We start from the raw sequence: 17,792 nt of genomic DNA, 5'->3' as shown, positions 1-17,792 counted from the left end.
AGATCCTCTCTTCATCCGTCCGCACGTGAATGGCCTTTGCCTGCATGGCAATGCGTGTCCTTCAGTTCCAGGTATTTCTCCAATCACTTCCACTTCTTTCAAAGTCTTCTACCTTCGGTTTTCTCCCTCACACCATTCTGAACTCTTGTCAGGCTTCCATTCCACCTCATCCTCTGATCTTATCTCGCCTATTTTCATCTCTTCCCTTTCTGTTCCAGTTCTGAGGGATTTCCTCTCTTCCTGCCACTCTACTGATGTTTTAAAAATTTGCCTTCACAGTTCTAATGTTTAAAAACTCCCTTCCTTCCTTTTTAAGTGAATGTCCTTTTTGTCAGTCTCTGGTCCCTATTTCATGGAGTCATGTCCTTTTTACCTCCACTCACATGAGGCATCAGAAGTTGTCAAACTCACAGAAGCAGAGGGCAGAACGGTGGTTGCCAGGGCTGAGGGGACAGGAGGAGAAGTGGGGAGATGCTGGTCAGGGGACGTGGAGTTTCAGGTATGCGAGGCAGGAACATTCCAGAACTCTGTAGGCATCTCTCCTGCTCCTGCATTGCCTCCATCTTTCCCATCCTCTCCTGGCCTCTGTCTCTCACACTGCAGACTGAGGTGTCGAGAGAGGTGAGGTCTCAGGCCCTGACGGGCTCTGTTGGTACTTCTGGGTTCTGCTGAGGTCTGAAGACACCTTCACAGCCTCCACAGAGTGAAGCTGGCCTGAAGAACCAAACCCACTCTTCCTCCCTGTCCTGAGTCCACTAGGGCCCCATCCCCGGGTACACACACCTCCCACCCCCTTCAGAGGGTGCGTCATTCCTTCCACCTCACATTTCAGCCACCAAGAGCATGAGATCACTGGCTGGGATACCAACTCATGAGTCTCCTGAGTCTGGAAGGAGTGTGCATGCGATAAAAGAGGGAGTGGTGGGAGCTGTGACACCCAGACAGCTCATGTTCCATCCAAAGACAAATATATTAAAAGCTTTTAGTATAAATACCCACATTCACCAGCTGTATGCCCTGTTTTAAGATACAGTGTATTAATAGAAAATTTGAGGTACGATAAGGCCAACAGATCAGGATAAGATTGTCATTGAAATGATAGTTGATCACAGTTCTCAAAAGGAAAGGGCACATCACACCCCCAGGGCCACATGGAGAAGCCCCAGTGTCAGCCAGGAGGCAGAGGGCATGAGAGGAAAAGTGTGGGCAGGAGCCTTTACTGTGGTTTCCACGGGAAGGAATGGGTGAGGCAGGGTAAGCAGGCTTAGGATTGGCTAATAGTTTGAATAATTTCAGTGGGCTCTGGGATGTAGTCGCTCGTTTCCTGGGACCTGGTGCTGGATGATGAAGGCAGGGGCACGGTGGCCCAGAGAGTTAGTGCCAGATGGAGGAGGAGGTTGAGGTGTGGGCTCCGGGTTGGTTATTTGCATACTTGCTTTCTCATCTAGGAATGGTAGATGTGGTCCTGGAAGGAGCAGCCCCTCCAAGGTCAGCAAGATCCCAGTGTCGAAAAATCAGATGCACAGGAAGTAGAAGACACAGCTATGGCAACCCACTCCAGTATTCTTGCCTGGAGAATCCCATGGACAGAGGAGCCTGGCAGGCTGCAGTCCATGGGGTCTCAAGAGTCGGACACTACTTGGCGACTAAACCACCACCACCACCATGAGGCCAGTGAGGGACCCCAACACTGAGAGAGCACAGACCTGGGCACACTGGGGAGGCCCTCCTGGGCTGAGCTGGGAGGAAAGCCAGGGCCCAGGAACCTCTGGGCTGGGTGGGGCGAGGAGGCTGCCCAGGAAATCCCGAATGAGGGCTCCCAAGGGGATGGGCTGGGGTCCTCTGGGAGCTGAGGGGCTTCCTGGGGAGGGCTGTGAACATCTTGAGGGGTAAATAGAATTTTGAGGCAAGTGAGTGTGTCACAGGCACTCCTGGGCACCAGGATGGTCAGTCTCAGCTACACAGTGGGATGCTGTAGGCTAGGCCATTGAGGATCCGGGCCTGTGGCCAGGGGAAGTTCTTCCCTTTCTGTCTGTCTCTCCTTCTCTTCCACCCCTCCTCCTCATCTGAGGCCGTCAACCAGGGCCCAAGGATGTGTGTTAACTGGCTTCTGAGAAGTACCCAGTGGGCTCCCAGCCCAGCCTCCCCGCATGGTGGGTCCTGACAGGGAACCCCTGGACCCGGGGCTGTAGAGCAGGGGCCCCCTCCTGCCTGCTGGGCCTGGCCAGGTGGGGAGGCTGGGGCCTGCCCACGGTCACGGTCAGGGTGCCTGCGGGGGACTTGCTCAGGGGAGGGGTCTCCTCAAGTGCCTCCTGATGGCGGGAAAATAAAAGCCATGATTTAGAGGCAGCCTCCACTCGAAGGGCTTCCTTAGCTGAAGACACTCAGCTAATGAACCTCAAGCAGATTCATGGCTGTGTGTGAAGTCAACGGGGTCCTCACTCCGCGGAGACGAGCCGCATAAATCTTTGTTTTTAATGTCTAATGATATGTAAAATATTTAAATTTGCAACTCAGAATTATTAAGCTGCCAAGGTTTTTTGCCTATTAAAGTGTATTCTTGCCTGAGAATTTATGGGGCACCCCGTGCCCGCCGCCAGCCCCTGTTAGGGGACAGGACGTATAGATTTGTGGTCTCCTACTGTAAAAAACTTCAGGATCGTCTGACCCTGTAAACTGAAAATTCATGTCTCTCGCCCGGGGACAAATGCATTCTTTGTAAAGGCGGCCCATGGCCAGCCTTGGGCTCATGTTAGTTTATTGTCACTGGTTGATAACGTTTAATGGAAAAGATACAAGAGAGCCAAAGAATTTTAATTATTTTTGTGATAAAGTTATATGTTCGGCCTTGAAAAAGTAGAGATAATGCAGGGATTCATTATTATTCCCAGTGTGTTTAAACAGACGACACAGAATGCAAACAAAAGCAGATGAAATTTGAAAAGTATTATCAATATTGCAGATAGCAGATGCCCTTTCGAATCAGAACAAGCATATCTTCTATAGCAACTTTATGGTTGAGTAGTTTATTCATTTCTATTAGAAGGTTGTACGTTTCTAAAATATGTAGATGGTATCTAGAAAAACCAACCAACCAGATGGGTCATTCTGCTTGTTTTCCTAAATTTATTATTTCACTTTTGCAGGCCCGATCTGAGGGGCATTAACATGGGAGTGGAGTCTTATTGTGTCAAATTCTATCTTGTACATGACCTTTGGCGGGCTTGGTGCTGGCAGGGAAAAGAAACAAGAATGAGGTGTTTGGACCATGGCGGAGCTGGTGTTTGGCTTTATCTGGGTGTATTTGTGAAGCTGGAGTCAGGGTCTGCCCGCCCGTCGGTAGATTTTCCACATGCTCTGGGCTCCCTCAGGCACCCAACAGAGGAAAACCCTTCCAGGAGCAAAGTGCAAGTTCCCCTACCCCCCGCCGCTGTCCCCCCAAGGTGTTCTGAGGTGACAAGGCTTTATCCTGACTGCACATAAATGGACCTGACTGCTTCCCAGGGATGCAGCTTCGCAGGCTCCTTGTTCCTGGGTAGGTGGCTCTGGCTCTTTTGGCTGCGGGGCTTTCCGAGTTCTGCCCGTTGTTTTCTTGGAGGTGAGGAGTAGACCCTGGCTGACCGGTTGATCCCAAGTCCCCAATGACTACCCTTGGGGCCTGGGAAAATCCCTTTTGCCTTCCTACCTTGATTTTCCTTTCTTGTTCTCATGTTCTCAGCAGAGTGGCCCAGAGGTCCAACTTTGCAGCCAGACAGAGCCTTGGGCAAGTGACCCCTCCTTTGTGGCCCTGATTATCTCAGCTGTAATATCGGTTATGGATACTGTTGAGGTTGTTATGGATTAAATGAGGTAGTACCTTCGCGTGACGCTCTCAGCTCCTGGTCTTACATTAAGTGCTCAGTAAGAGGGAGCTGTTACTATTACCATTGCTGTTTTCTTCCACTATTGGCTCCCCAAGGCACAGGAAATGACCCTCCCTGTCCCAGCTGTCTGCCCAGTGGGACTCCTTCTGTGGGTCCTTCTTGACCTGGGGTTTCTTTGATGCAGACCCAGGAGACTGACCGCCGTGGCTAGAACTTAGAGCAGAAAGGTAGAGGGCAGGGAGTGTGGAAGGGCTGCCTGCAGCTGGAGGAGCTGGGCCACAGGGAGATCTTGAGGCCAGGCTCAGACTTGGGGGACTTGTCAGGCCTGGCTGGTAGCTAAGGATGGGTTCAGACAAGGGATGCCATGAGTGAACTGATGCTTTCAAAGAGCTGTACCTGGGTGAATGGCTTCTTAGGAGAAGGGAATGGCCCAACAGCAATATTTATAAAAACAAGCCGTGTCATAGGCTACGAAAGAAGTCTCCATATATTCCAAGGGATCAGTAAGGTACATATGATGTGCTTTAGTCAAAATGGAATAATATTAGAAATTAAAAGCAAAAGAATGGCTAAAAATTCTTATGTGTTTGGAAACGAATTAACATATTTAAAATAAATAATAAATCAGGAGAACCTAGAATGGAATGATCTTGAGGATGCTACTGGTCATGTATAAGAGACAGAGAAAGCAGTACATAGAGGGAAACCAATGCCTTTTAAATATATTTATCAGGAAACAAGAAAGGTTGACAGCAAAAAAGCTAAGTTATGCAACACTAGAGACTGGAAAAAGAGCAAACCCAAAGAAACAAGAAAGAAAGTGGTAGAGACAAGGGCATATGTTTATAAAATAGAGTAGACCAACCAAGGCATAGCCAGGCTCACTGAAAAGATGGCTAAGAGAGAGGAAGAGATGAGAGATGGTGCAGGGGGGAGGGCTGCAGGCCCCAGGAGGCCCCAGGCTGTGGGAGTGGGGACCTGCCTTTCCCTAGTATTCCTGGGGACTGGTTGGCCTGGGTGTCCTGGTTTATGCCTGCTGTCTCCTCCTAATTATTAATGATTCCTTTCACTTCCAAGTGAGTGCTTTGATGGGTAACTTCTACCTGCACTGTCCATCAGGAGTTACATGTGGCTTTTGAGTGCTTAACACATATACAGGGAATATAGAGAGAAGGTACTAATGAAGCTATTTGCAGGCAGCAATGGAGACACTAGTAGCTTCGCTGGTAAAGAATCGGCCTGCAATGCAGAAGATCCCAGTTCGATTCCTGAGTTGGGAAGATCCCCTGGAGAAGGGATAGGCTACCCACTCCAGTATTTTCAGGCTTCCCCTGTGGCTCAGCTGGGAAAGAATCTGCCCGCAATGCTGAAGACCTGGGTTCAACCCCTGGGTTGGGAAGATCCCCTGGAGAAGGGAAGGCTACCCACTCCAGTATTCTGGCCAGGAGAATTTCATGGATTGTACAGTCCATGGGGTCACAAAGAGTCAGACACGACTGAGCAACTTTCACTTTCAATGGAGACACAGACGTGGAGAACAGACAGTGAAGGAAGGAGATGGTGGTAGGAATTGAGAGAGCAGCATTGAAACATATTACCGTGTGTAAAACATACAGCCAGTGGGAATTTGCTGCATGATGCAGGAAGCTCAAACCCAGTGCTCTGTGACAACTCAGAGGGGCGGGAGGGAGAGGGAGGCGGGAGGGAGTTTCAAAAGGGGGGGACATATGTATACCAATGGCTGATTCATGTTGATGTATGGCAGAAAACAGCAAAGTATTGTAAAGCAACTACCCTCCAATTAAAAATAAAACACATTTTTAAAAAAAGTGGCTGGAGGTATAAATTCACACCAGATCTTGAAGGTTTAGTAGGCGAAAAAGAGTGTAAAATAGCTCAGTATTTTTTAATTTTATTTTTTAAAGATTTTTTTTATGTAGACCATTTTTAAAGACTTTATTAAATTTGTTACAATATTGTTTCAGTTTTTTTTTTATGTTTTGGTTTTTTGGCTGAGAAGCATGTGGGATCTCAGCTCCCTGATCAAGGATTGAATCCATGCCCCCTGCATTGGAAGGCGACGTCTTAACCCCTGGACCACCAGGGAAGTCCCACAATATTTTAAATACTCTTTTGGATATGTTGGATTAAATAAAATACACTATTAAAATTAATTTCACTTGATTCTTTTATGTGGCTTCTAGAAGATCCCCTGGAGGAGGAAATGGCAGCCCACTCCAGTATTCTTGCCCGAAAAATCGCATGGACAGAGGAGCCTGCCAGGCTACAGTCCATGGGGTTGCAAAGAGTTGGACACAACTGAGCAACTGAGCACGTTAGCTTTCCCTGGTGGCTTAGTCAGTAAAGAATCTGCCTACAATGCAGGAGACCACCTGCAATATTGGAGACCTGGGTTCAGTCTCTGGGTTGGGATGATCCTGGAGAAGGAGATGGCAGCCCACCTCTGTATTCTTGCCTGAGAAATTCCATAGACAGAGGAACCTGGCAGGCCATAATCCAAGAGTCAGACACCACTTAGTGACTGAGCCACCACCAACCACCACAGAGAACTGAAGATCACCTGTGTGGCTTGTATTCTGTTTCCACAGCTGGTGCTGGTCCACATGGTCTCCCAACCATAAGCCGGCTCTGGGCTAGGAGCCTGATGAAGCACAAAGGCAATTTCTCCTTCTCTAAAATGGGAATGGCATCTGTCTCGTAAGATTGGGGGAGGGGTGGTAAACTCAGAGAATTCATATAAAGCACCCAGCTCTGTGCAGTTAGCATTCATTAAGTATTAGTTGCCAGTCATAAAAACCAACAGAATGACAGTCCTCTGGTGCCGTTTTATTGATTAGGAAGAGACGGTGCACTGAAGTTCGAGCCTTGCCCAAGATCCCAGGACAACCAAACTGGCCCGTCCATCCAGCCGCACAGCACACCTGACGCCTGTTCCCTGCTCCTGGACTTGCAGGAGCTGGCCCGGTAGGTGGAGGTGGCCTCTCTGCTTCCAACCAATCCTTCCTTCTTCCAGCTTATCCTTCTCCTGTTCACTTCTCCCTGCCCAGCAGTCTCAGCCCCTCCTGGCCCAACTGAGAGGAAGATTTCTCTTAGCCTGCCCTGCAGACTCAGGGCTTCCCGAGCTTGGACCCTCACATTCCCTCTCTCTGTCTCCCACCTTGGTCCTCCCAGCACTGGGCATATGGCTTGGACGTCACCAAAGGTTGGCAGGTAGCTTGACAGATGCTTTCTTGGTTCATCTAACTAACTCTAGTTTGAACTAAATGTGGTTCTTGCAGACCTGTGGATGGGATGGGTCTCAGCCACCATTAATCAGCGACATGGCGTGCAGAGTGCCCCTGGGGGCTCTTGTCTGTGCATGGCTGCTAGAGCTGGTCTCCCCAAAGGGATGCATAGACCTGGAACTTCCCAGGAGGAGTTCCAGGTGCCTCACCTGGTTTCATGGATCACACCATCATCTCCATTTCAATAAGGCCAGCCCTGCTGTAGATGCCTGTTCTGAGATGCCTCTCCTGCCATTCCTGGGCCAGATTCCCTGAAGATCCATGGCCCGATCTCATGAGAATGAGATGAGGGCAGACAAAGAGCCATGCAGGGCAAGTCCCCTTCATGATTCCCACCTCAGACCCAGGGAATTCCGCATCTGAGGGCCACACTGCTGACGTCCGTCTGTTGGCTTCCCACAAGGGAAAGAGGAGACTGCAGTGGAGTCAGGAGGCACGAAGACAAAGAGCTCATGTTCACCCTGAAGGTCCGAGTTGGCAAAACACCTTATGTTCTTTTATCTAATTTTCACAAAAGTTCTGCAGAGAAGTATTACTCTCACTTTACAGTGGAGGAAGCCCCGACAAGGTAGATGCCTTGGCCAAGAACTTGCATCTGCTTCACAGAAGAGCCAGAGCTTGGAAAGGACCTCAGTGGTCCTGGGGATGGAGGTCACCAGATGGGGGCTGGGCTACCTGCTGCCTCAGAGTCCACCCTTGGGGTGTGCCCTTTGGGTGCAGGCATGAGGGAGGGGCACAGGATTTGGGATGCAGTAGAGAGGGTGGCAGCATCTTGAAGTCAGGAGTCAGAATGGGTTCAAATCCTGGGGTCCCCTGTGAGCAAGTTTTCAACTGGGGGTTTTGATTTCCTGCCTAGCATCCCCTCACCTGGGCCCTGTGTGTTTAGATGAACTGATGCATGTCCGTGCCCAGGACAGAGGCTGTCGTCAGTGAATGGTGAGGCCTCGATGTTGTTGCTGGTCCTGGGATGTTGGGGGAGGCCTGGTTTCCCAGCGATTCCCCACATGGTGCAGCCCTGTCTCTACAGCATCTGGCTGCGACTCGACCCAGGGCGCAACTTTGGAAAGAATGTTGTGCTGCCAGGTTCAGGAGCCTGCTCCATCAGTTCCAGTCACAGGGTCTTACTGAAGGCGCCCGGAGGATGGGAGGAATGAGGGGCATGGGTACCACCAGCCGCAGGGGAACAGGATCTTGCTCTGTCACTTCTCTCTAGCCCTCTCCTGGGGCCGCTCACTGCTCCCCGTGCCTCCGTTGCCTCCTGTCTGTGTGCACCAACATGGTTAGCTGGCTCGGTTCTAACTGGCCCTGCATCCAGCCCTGAACCAGCTGCAGGGCCGACATGGCTGCTCAGGCCTGCCATGGATTAGGCTATGAGGCCACGCTGGCTTGACCAAGCTGGCACACAGAACCGGTTCTATGAGGAGCTGCCCACCCCACTGTGTGCCTAGAGGACCCCACAGCAACCCATTTCAGAGACCAAAGTGGGCAGTGGCCACGTTCATCATGATGCCCTCCCCGTGGCCTGAGTCCCTGAGGAAGGAGCCACGTTTCCCTGTCTGGCTGCTTCCGCCAATCGTGGCTGAAGACCTCTGAGGCTCTCTGCAGGGACCAGCTAGAGGGACATTTTACAAGTGCCAGCAGGAATGAAGGTGCTTCTGTTTTATAAGCTCTGTTCTTTTTTGAAAATGGAGCTTCTTAAAACCATCCCCTTTGGGGAGAGTGGCCTTCACTCTTCTACCATTATGTTCAGTGATGACATTAAAAGGCAAAATTGTGTACACAGGTCCGAGGCAGTTATAATTAGAATAATTGTCCCGTGTTTGAGGTGCCCCTCTTTCTGGGAAGCTCAGAGCAATCTATGAGCATTATCCAATTAGTTCTGGACATGGGTAGTGAGAGAGGTGGGGGTGGGCCTATCCTGTGCGGTTTACGACTGCGGAGCTGCGGCACTGGGAGGTTAAGTGACTCGCGTAAGGTCCCACAGTGTCAGGACCTGAATCCCGCTCAGTGCGCAGAGGATTGGTGTCTGCACAAAAAAGCCTTTACTCTGCAGGCCCCAAACAATAGGTAAAAAGGCCCAGTTTTCATACAAGTGGCAGAGATTTCCCATCAAGCTCCCAGGTCATAGCCCTCCCTCCCCCGATCCCCCGAAGCCAGAGGTAATCTCCCCTCCCCATCCCCCATGTAGCTGTTGAACCTCCCTTCCACCTGGCCCAGCCTCCTGCAGGAGGCTTTCTGAAGGCAGTGAAGTGACTGAATAAAAGTTCTTGTAGATAACAAGGCATGTTGATGGAGAGGTAACCAAGCCAGGTAAATCTTACGGGTTACAGAGCAAATTAGCTATGAAGAATAACCTCCTTAAAAACACAGTCGACAGAGGCATGATCATTTGACTAGCTGTCTTATAGTGACGTTTTATGAGCTAGCCTCAGATGAATTACAAATGTCCCAACCCCCTGCAGAGGTAAGCAGTGGGAACCCCAGTCTCACATTGGTGATTAGGCTTCAACAGTTCATCGCAGTCACTGAAACTCAAGTCCAGCTTAACTTTCCTTATGGGGACATGCGGAAGAGAGTATGAAAAAGTCTAATGGGGACAGTTTTGTTGTTCAGTTGCTCAGTCGTGTCGGACTCTTTGCGACCCCATGGACTACAGCATGCCAGGCTTCCGTGGCTTCCCTATCCTTCACTGTCTCCTGGAGTTTGCTCAGACTCATGTCCATTGAGTTGGTGATGCCATCCAACCATCTCATCCTGTGTTGCCCCCTTCTCCTTCTGCCCTCACTCTTTCCCAGCATCAGGGTCTTTTCCAGTGAAGTCAGCTCTTGCGTCAGGTGGCAAGTTTAGGAGATGGTGAAACCCGAATGACAGGTGTCTCCTCACTGGTGTCTGAAGACCACAGCTGAGCCCCAGGTTAGCACCTATGGGACTTCAGGACTCTTTCCTGAGAACTGAAAGGGAAGGGTTCGCTCCAGAGCTTGAGTCCCGGCTTGAGGTCCAGAGTCCATGGGATAACGTGAGGGATTGGTACCTGTTAACATGATTAGAGCATCGTTTCCTCACAGCCTCCAAGGACCGTTCTTCTCCTATGGTTGGGCTGCCTGTTGGGGTTTTGGGGGATATTTGCCCCAGGCCTGTGCCAGCACAGGGAGAGAGAGCTTCCAGGAGGGCTGTCAGGGTCCTGCTGCTCAGGGTGGCCTCTGGGAAGTCACTGGATGACTTATAGGAGCCCCAGGTATTCAGCGATGTTATGGTAGAGAATCTTTCTCTTACACACACCACACACACACACGTCCTACAGCAGTTGAGGTCACGCTGCTTGGCTTATGCATTTTATGGACCCCCCAGCAACATCATGAGGCTGACATAGTTTGCCTTTCACAGGCTCCATTACCCCATTATCAGCAGCCCCTCATCAATCTCCCCATCTCGAAGAGGGGCTCAGCCCCGCCTCTGGCAGGGCCTAGGACTTGGCCGGCGCTGTCTCCCCAGGAGGAGGCCTTCAGTGCCTGGTGGAGCCCCAGGAGCCAGGAGCTTCGGGAAGGGAAGTGGAGCTATTTAAACAGCCCTCAAGGGCCGCCTTCCTATCATGGAGAAATAGGTGGCCAGCTCCTCCCTCCCGCCCTGTGATTATACAATAGATTTAAAGTCTCTGATATCCACAAATCTACATCAAAATATATTCTCTAGCCATGGGGAACGTCTCAGAATTGTTAACCTTCTCCCCAGGTATTAGAGGTAACACACTGTGAGATTAGATGTATATTTTCTTCAAGATACACCACCCATTGAGGGGTTCATATTTACATCTTTTGTTGATATTTTTTATAGATTAAAAGCGCCTCTTTGCTAGGTGATAATTCTGCTAAGTACTGTAATTTGCTGCCATTAATATTTGTCTGAGTCCTAGTTTGCAAAATATATTTGAAACCACACTGGAAAGTCACATAATTGCTTCTTTGCGAGCTGGGGAAATGAGTAGTTTCTTTACCCAGCCTTTATCCTGTTAACCTTGGAGGGGAGGGGTGTTCACTGGAGTCCTGGGAAGGGCTGAGCACCGTTGGCCATGGAATTCCAGCATGCATGGCGGCGAGGATGCGGCCTGGCTGGACCCAGCTCCCTGTGGTTTGGGCTTTGCTGTGTGCTGCAAGTCTGAACCTGTGTTCTCTCTGGACCGTGGTGGGAGATACATTCCATTGAGAAAGCGCTACCTCTGCCGGGGCCCTAGGCCTGGGGGGATGCTGAGAGCTGCCTACACCATGGGACCCAAGGACTCTTCCTGAGCCTCTCTCAGCGCTTTATCTGGAGAATGGGGGCATCGCTCTCCTGACCTGACTCTCCCCAGGGAGTGTGCAAAAGACTCCTGCCCAGGGATCAAGTAGCAGTGTGCCCACCACATAGTGGATACTCAACAAATATTTTAGGGACCTGTGAATGACAGAGCTGGTAGTCTCCTGGAAAGTGGGGCTTAGCAGGCTGAGTGGGACAGGCAGCACAGGGCTGGGTGAGTGGTGCCAGACCAGACTGGGGACTCTCCTATGTCAGCACCAGGGACAGGGAGCCGCAAGGCTCGGGACAGGGGAGGGGGCTGTCCAGGCCTTGCCTTTCAGGGGCTTTCTTCTGTGCTCTCTACATCCCATGCGCCCTCTTTCTAAGCCTCCTGCATGGGAATGGAGGCAGCATGGGCCCTTGATGAACAGGTGGGCATTATGTCTGGGTATTGGTTGCAGGCTTGGCCATTGGTCACAGCCTCCCTGTTAGAGGCAACTGCCTGCCAAAGGCTGCTCCACATGGGCTGGGCCTCCATGAGTTGCCAGGTTCCAGGCCAGGTTCCTCGAGGCCTGGCCTTGCACCCCAGGGCAATGACCAACTAGGGCATTTCTAATCAGAAAGGCAGGTTACCTTCTGTTGAGATGTCATCCTTCCTTTCTCTCATCTTCAACAGCTGCTCCCACATGGGAGCAAGGGCCTCGTGGAGCACGACTAAGCCCTGGTCCCTGGGGTGGCTGGCGGGAGCCTCACGGCCAGGCTCAGTCTACTCTTGTATGAAATGGGGATAATGAGGCTCCGACCTTGACAGGGTTCGTTGTGAAAGAGTGAAGAGGTGGAGGGCGCATGTGGTAAAGCTTATGGAATGGCTTCCCATGCGTGTGTGTACGTATGCAAGCGAGGATGTGTGTATCTGCATGTGTAGGCTGTGTCACATAAGCCTGTTTGAGTGGGTTTGTATGTGCGAGCTGCGTGCACTCTGATGGGTGAGTGTGTGCACACATGTGAGTGCTTCTCTGCATGCAGAGGGGTTGCCTGTGTGCCCATGTGTGCTCGTCCAGGTCCCATCACTCCCCAGGGTGCACAGCAAGGGACCTCATCTTCCTCTCCCTGCTCTCTGTTCCTGCCTCTTGTCAGTCTCCTGCCTCCCCCTTCACACCACCCTGTACATGTCCAGCCCTCCCAACCTCTCCAGCCCCGGCCAAGGCCACCCTCCAGCCCACCCCTCACTACCGCTCGCACTCCTGTAATTACGTTCAGGCCTTTACACCTGCCGTTGTCTCTCAGCTTGGTTGACTCTCGTGCAATGGTCCTAACTGGATGTCGCCTCCTCCTGACCCTCCTACTCTCCCAGCCCCAGCCCCTCCTCCCACCCTGCAGTCCCCTCCTCGCTGCCTGCTCACCATGTGTCTGCCGGTCAGCAGGGGCCCACACTGCTCACTCCCACTGGCTCCTCAACTCCCGCCCCGGGCTGAGCCCATCGTGGTCCCCGCCACGGTCCTGTCCTCTGTGACCGCCACCTCCATTCCTTTGCCAAGGCTGGATGGGCTCTGTGGGCTGCACCAGACTGATCAACGGGGCTTTTCATGCTCCAGCATGGAGGGGTGGGGATCTGGAAGCGAGGTGAGTGAGTGAGCAGATTCAATTCACCAACTAGTTCTGGCCCGCTGGACTGCCAGACTCAGGTCTGGTTGAAGGGGGGCGGATGGCACGAGGGAGGCCTGCCCAACCTAGGCCGGTCATGGGCACGGCCTAGCTGGGCATCAGGCAGGGCCAGACCCCTCCGAGTGGACAGCACAGTGGCCTGCTAAGATGCTCCCCAGTGTCCCATCTAGCCTGCCACAGTCCTTCCTGCAGAAGCAAACTCCAGGGAAGGATCTGAGTGCACGCGGTTTATTTGGGAGGAAGCACGGGAGGAAGTGGGCAGTGCGGCAGGGCGGGGGAGCAGCAGTCAGGGTGTCTGAGGTCGGGCCCTCTGCGGTCATCCTCCTGCAGTCTGCTCCCCTTTGGGCTGAGGCTGCCTCTGTGGTGCTCCCCAGCCCCTCACTGTGGCCCATCCCATGCCCCGGCTAGCGCAGTCCTTGGCCACTGCAAGTTCTCAGCTCAGGGGTGTCAACACTGGTGGGAGTAAGCCAGGGGCACCACGGAGCAGAGTGTGAAGGGGTATGGGTGGCCGTGTGTCAGTGGCCAAGAAATACCCCTGGCAACACATGTGCTTAGTAAAAGCTATTTATTATTATTTCAAATTGAAAGGGCTCTGGAAAGTCATGTCTGACTGCTGCTTTTTTCGTAGAGGAAAACTGAGGTTGCAATAAGAGGTGTTACCCAGGGTCACATCGCAGGCCAGTCCTGCACGCTTGCTGCTGCCCTCCCAGGGTGGCCAGAGGTGTCTGCTGTTTGGCAGGAGTTTGTGGAACACCCTCTGCCCTGGTCACTCTGCATGATCTTATCCTATCAAATTCCCATGACACTCTATGAGACAGGAATTACAGGTCCCATTTCACAGATGAGAAAACGGAGGCACAGCAAGGGCAAATGAAGGGCGAAAATCACGTGTGCCAGTGAGTGGAAGGTTAGAGCCCCAAATGCAGGCTTTGGACTCCACGACACAAGGCCTTTAGTGAGCACCAGGAGGCTCGCTCTGGGCAAACAGGGAGCGCATCACTTCAGAGACGAAGGCATTTGTTGAGGGGAACAAACTTTGTGGCCCAAACCAAGCAGCAAAGCTCTTGGGGATGTATAGGTCATGAACTGACACTGCTTCCAGGTGTGGCTTGGCTGGTAAAGAACGAAGGAGACCTCGGTTCGATCCCTGGGTTGGGAAGATCCCCTGGAGAAGGGAAAGGCTACCCACTCCAGTATTCTGGCCTAGAGAATTACACAGGGTCGCAAAGAGTCAGACACAACTGAGCAACTTGCACTTTCACCAGGGACACTGGGGCTCAGAGAAAGCTCAGTGACGGGTGGGGGTGGGTCACAGCCTCCAGCAGATGGGAACCAGCCTTAGAGGGAGGTTGAAGGAAGCCGCAGGGACTGAGAATGGGGCGAGGTGCTGGGCCCGCCTGCTGTCTGCTGGCCTGTCTGCCTCTCTTAGGGTCGCACACTGGGGAGATACCCCCCCAGCTCCCCCAGCCTGGAGGAAAGTGTCCCGGCCTGGAGGAAGGCGTGTTTGGGCACAGATTTGCTCAGTGGCTTCTGGAGGGGAGAAACAGTCACCTTTCCTTACTTCTTCCAAGTCAGACAGACTCTCCAGACTCCAGCTGGCAGGGACACTGTGTGGACATGACAGCGGCCCCTTCTCTTGTCCTGGGCCAGGAACGAGGTCAGCACTGGAAGGTGCTGGGAAACCAGGGAAAGCCATGGGCCCCATGGGGTTGGCCTTGTTCCTGAGGCCACTTGGCTAAATGGTGCCCCTTTCTCAGGTTTGGGGAAATCAGGCCTCTCTCTCCTGGGGCTGGCTGTGCACATGTCTGCATTCGGGGCTCCCAGCGCTGCGTCATCCCCTCTCTGTGCTCTCTGGGGGCCTCAACTCACCCCTTCAGAGGGTCTGAAACTCCCAAGCTGGAGGGTTTGGGGTAGCGATGGACGTCAGATGCCCAGGGTTGCTTTGTCTTTGGGGGAAGGGAAAAGAGATGACCCTGCGTAGCCCCAACAGAGCCCCTGAGGCCCCCAAAACAAATACAACAAAAATTCACTGTGTCGGTCATGTTCTTCTTCTTTTTAATCGTTCACTCTGACACATGAGCTTCTCACTCATCTTGGGAGGGGGCCTCAGGCCCAGAGACAAGTATTTCTAACAGAACCATTCAAGTTGGGGGGTGGGGGCGGCTTAGGACCCTCTCCACGGCAGTGGCTTCCAGGGTCACAGCTGGGTACTTAGGAATTTTAAATCCAGGCCCAAATGGCAGTCCAGGTGGCCAGCATGCCTCCATCCGTGGGTCTAATTCATGGGAGGGCGGCAGCACACCCTGCCCTGGAGAGGCCTGTGCTAAGCTAGACGGGAAGTAAGCTGACTGGAGGGGAGGCGTCAGAGACCCGCAGAAGCAGAGCACCACCCCCAGGGGGCAGTCTTGGCCTGCAGGGGGCAGGACCCCAGGGCCAGGAGCCTCCTCAGGATGACCCACATGTTGCTCAGCACAGCTGCAAGCTCCTCACCCGTGTCATTTCTAAGCTTGGCTCTGTCCCCTTTGCCCTTCAGTTACTTGTCTGTAACAAGGAGCTTATCCTGTCTGCCCTGCTTACTGATGCTGGGCCTCCAGACACGAACACCTTAGAATTTCCAAACACTTCTGTTCACCCTCTGCTGTTGGATGTTTGAGCTCCCTGAACCGACTGTCTTGTCACCATCTGCCCGTTATTTGGCTCCTGCAGCCCAACCTTCATCTTGGGATTCCACCCTGTGCCGATCCTCATATGCACAAATCCAGCAGGCTTCCCTGCTCTGATGCTGGTTGACAACATGCAGCATGTAGGTGTTTGAAGTTTGTGCCTTTCTTGGCCTCTGCCACCCGCAGTAATGTTTTTTCGTTTCTTTCTGCCTAGTGGCTCTTGGGTGGCTCCTGTCCTCTCCTCTAAATGCGGAGTTTTTCAGGTTTATTCCTAGTCTTTCTTCTGCACTCCTCTTCCTCCCTGAGTAATCCTATCTACTCCCATGGCTTGAAAGCTTACCTTGTCTATTAACTACTGCTGTATCACAAACAAAAGTAACCCAGCATCAGACAGAAGTGCGCATGCGTTTCTCAGTGAAGCCTCTGTGGTTGGCTGGAGTAGTTCTGCCTCTTTCTGGACAACACAGGTGTAATCTTCTCATGGCAAAGCCCAAAGCACAGGCCAGCAAGACCATCTGCACACAAATGCCTCAAGTTTCTGCTTCCATTGTATCTCTTACTGCCTGACTGGTGGGCTTTGGGGGGACCTAAGGTCAGGGGGCCAGGAAGCGTGCCTGATTCACAGTGAGCTGTGGCAAGAATGTGGATGGATGATTCTATCATGGGACAGCGAGGAATTGGGACCAATAATTTAATCTACCCCAGCACACTGGTGCTGACAACTCCCACACATGTCTGCAGGCTAGTCTTCTGTTCTGAGATTTAGGCTCACATTCCACACCCTCTGGATGTCTCTGCTTGACTCTCCAGAAGGCTAGAGATGATTATTACTCAGAGCATCTAGACCCTGTCTTTAAGACTCAGTTTCCCTGTCTGTAAAATGGGCAGGTTCATTCAGATGATCTGCAAGTTCTGAGACTAGGTCTGGGGCTTGAGGTCTGGCATCACCTTTGACTTTTTAAAGGATTTGCTTTTCCTCCAGATTTAGGTGATGGAGAGGAACATGGATGTGTAGCCAGCCTGAGGGGATGCTAGAACCTTCTGTTGACCCCTACCAGCCTGTGTGATCATGGCTCTCATTGAGCTCTCTTGGACACTGGAAGTCAGCTGGATCATGAAGGACAAGTGGATGTGGACCCGCTGGGCTGTGGGCAAAGTGAAGGACCCTCGCAGTGACTGAGAACTGATGCCCAGGCCCAGGCTCTGAATCCGGAGAGGCAAGACCCGTGTGTGGCCCTCTAGTTCTACGCTCTCATGATGGAGAATTCTGCGGTCATTCTCATGGAGACAGGTGCGTCTCAGGAGCCTCACGGCTCAGGCAGGCTGCCCTCCGGCCCGAAACAACCTTCCTCGAGCCCTGTGCACCCCAAACAAAAGCTGCATCTGACTCCTCAGCCTTTGTGCACATCTGCATTATTAGCAATGCTAATACCATTCTGCAATGATAAATAATTAAACAATTATGGTCATGAATCAATAAGTTTAGCACATTTTTTCATCAGTAAATTGTACTGTATAAACAAGAAATATAAATTACCAAGTCTAATTTCCCCCTAAAATTATAAGCATTTTATATCTAATAATTAAAAAAGTATTAGAATTCAATGTAGGATAGTTAGAACTTTAAAGAATTTTCAGTTTCCACCAAACACCATTAAATTGTCATGTTTTATGTCTCTGAATCTGATTAACATTTTGAGATCTGGCCTCAGAAATCTTTCTTTGTGAGCTCCCAGAGAAGCCTCTCTGTTTCCATTTCTCTCCGTCGTCACAGACGGTGAATCCACTGGGCTCCAGCTTCCAAGGGTCTGAATGCACGGGGCCAGCTGGAGAGCTGGGATGTATGGGATCTTGATGGAAAGAATCCATGACTCATAGGCTCAATCCAGCCTTCTACAGTTCTCTTTCTGACCTATTAGGAGTTGTTTTATTTTTATGTTTTGCTTTTAAGTTCCAATTTCTAGATTAAAAAAAAATTAGAAGATGTAACAACACTGGATTCATAGTTTAAGTGCCTCAGTAAATGG

At 51.6% G+C, this 17,792-nt stretch overlaps 1 long non-coding RNA gene across 1 annotated transcript; it reads left to right on the top strand.

The window, feature by feature from the left end:
* Window positions 1-6,417: 6,417 nt before the first annotated feature.
* Window positions 6,418-17,452, top strand: LOC113876619. The gene is made up of 2 exons (XR_003506543.1): window positions 6,418-6,848; window positions 16,748-17,452. It is a non-coding gene; the product is annotated as an uncharacterized LOC113876619 (long non-coding RNA).
* The last annotated feature ends 340 nt before the right edge of the window (window positions 17,453-17,792 follow it).

The sequence above is a fragment of the Bos indicus x Bos taurus genome, chromosome 18 (genome assembly GCF_003369695.1).
Source record: "Bos indicus x Bos taurus breed Angus x Brahman F1 hybrid chromosome 18, Bos_hybrid_MaternalHap_v2.0, whole genome shotgun sequence".
Classification (NCBI taxonomy): domain Eukaryota; kingdom Metazoa; phylum Chordata; class Mammalia; order Artiodactyla; family Bovidae; genus Bos; species Bos indicus x Bos taurus.
Note: the sequence above shows the minus strand (reverse complement) of the source record. Positions and strands in the feature narration are given on the sequence as shown.